The sequence below is a fragment of the Sinohyriopsis cumingii genome, chromosome 9, assembly GCF_028554795.1.
Source record: "Sinohyriopsis cumingii isolate HCF-2022 chromosome 9, ASM2855479v2, whole genome shotgun sequence".
Classification (NCBI taxonomy): Eukaryota; Metazoa; Mollusca; class Bivalvia; order Unionida; family Unionidae; genus Sinohyriopsis; species Sinohyriopsis cumingii.
Genome location: NC_142969.1, coordinates 30,387,812 through 30,390,282, shown reverse-complemented (window position 1 = coordinate 30,390,282; position 2,471 = coordinate 30,387,812).

The window sequence follows — 2,471 nt, the reverse complement described above, 5'->3', positions numbered from 1 at the left end:
ATCTTGATATGAAAATGTATCGGTAAAACCCAATAACAGCTATCCTAGCTGAGCTGATTCATTGAGTAATCACAGTAACAAATTATACAGGAGCCGGTGAGATGTAGAAGAGTTTTTATGAGGTAATAAGCCCAACATACATTATAGATATCGGCTGGATATAGCGTGTCATCTAAACACGGGTTGTTGATATAAAATTATTACTGAAAATATATTCTCCAGATGCATACTAAAGGCGTTGCAAATCTTATTACTGATAAGGTATAATACCATACACTGACGGAAACTCAGATTTTTAATCCACGTAATCAAAAATGGACATTTTCGACCCGTTTTTGATCGTTAACAATGTGCTATGTTTTGGCATAATACCGTCCGTGTATATCGTATGATTTTAAATCTCCCATGATGGAAGACTAATGACGGTAATATTATCATTCTCATATTTGTACATTTATTTGAAGAAGAGACAATGCAAAGTTAAATTATGTGTAAACATTCATAGAAATGTGTTCCTCTGATAAAACAAACTCGTCATATTTCAATATATATAAATACACAGATTTAAAATATAGCCGATACCTTGCACATATTTGTGTTCATTTTCTCAAAGCTCAAGGTAAACCTTTTGAGTAATCACTAAAGATGGCAAGGGAAGGGAAATGGACGTGGGAATAAAATGGAAGGAATAATGGAATATAATACTATACTTGCAAAAGCTATCAACAAGTACTTTTAAAGTTTCAATGAACCTAAATGACATCAGTTTAGACTATAAAACAATTAAATAAAAATCAGTCAATAAATTATTTGTTATATTGATTATATTTGTTTTAAGATTGGACAAATGAGCACGAATGGGAAAATAGTGGATGTCAGATGAAGGAAGAAGACAGTAGCGGTAAACTCTATATGCAAGTTAATTGACTCAGTCATTAATTTAAAAGCAGAATCCAAAAGTAATTATAAAATCCCCAAATAACTCGCATTAATATAAGTTACAATTATAATTTAACAGAAACTCAGTCACGTCTTTATTGTGCACATTATTATTGATATAATTTTGGGAATTCGTATTTTGCACATTACTTTGGTGTTTTAGAGTTAGATACTAAAACATCTTTGTTCCGTATAGAGCACTGTGGCATGGCGTGCATCAGTCATGTCGTGTAAATAAATGAAAAATTTATATCCCTTTCTTAAAGTACTTACTAGAATAGTACAAATCGGTGAAATATCAAATACTTCGCGTTGGGAAATAATTCATGTTCAATGTATTTATCCGTTCTTCATCAATTTGTGAACTCACGCAAATAGGGAGGAATACAATAAATATCTAATAGGTTATAGTAAATTACAAGAGGGACAAAAACTCACAGACAGCAGTGAACGATATGTATTGTGACTACTTCTGTTTTTGTTCTTTTCATTTCCGAATTATTTTTTTTGTTGCATGTCTTTAAACGGAGTGGGTGAGAGTCATGTCGCTTTCAAACAAGAACCATTATTTGCAAGGTCTTTAAATTAGTAGGTTTCCTGCAATATCTGTAGTGTTCTTAGTTCAATGTTTCTTATCAAATAGCATGTAATTCCTTTATATGCTTTTAACGTACTAAGGTCTATGTGTATCACTTCAAGAATATGACGTATATTGGACTGTACTCTTACGTTATTAAGTCTAATAACTACGTCAAGACACATTGACACATACTAGTCCCTGCGCTCGTTGCGTGTTTAAAGTGTAATCTCGCAGAAAGACTATGTAATCAAATACTCGGGCAGTATTTAGGATCACATTCCTGACCTTGTAAACTATACCATATTTATATCCACTGTTACATAATACGGACAAATGTTAATAAAACAACATGAAAATGTTACGTTCTGTTTTTACGTATTTATTTCTGCAATGTATGACTAAAGCTTGCAATACTTTACAAATATCGGAAACACCACTTAGAAAGGAAAATATAACTGTGTATTTATTGAGTAGAAGGAAAGCGTAAAGTTTGATAAGGACTATGTTGATGCATAAACCATCCATATGTAAGCAACTATGCAACTTTGACAAAAATGAATAGAAAAAGTATAATGCCCAACATATGTACATTTGATAAGCTTCTTTATCTGGAACCTCATCCTGCTCTGTCTCCTCTCCGATATTTCCCAACGGCTATATATCAACAAGTAATAACATGTGCAATACTGTTATTTTATATCAATAAATGGATTTCGATACGCGTATGTGTATCTGTAACGCTGATTTATAGTGGACGGCGAGTTTATGGGCCAAACTCTCATGTCAAAAAGCTAGTATGTTGCAATCGATCTGGCGACGTAGCTCTTATAAATCCACATTTTAAGAGGGTCTCCCAATCAAAACGCATCTCTTGGAAACACAAGAGGCTGTTACAAGGTTGCTGTAAGAAAGACACAGATAGTTAGTACGCTGACTGATTTATGTTTATTCA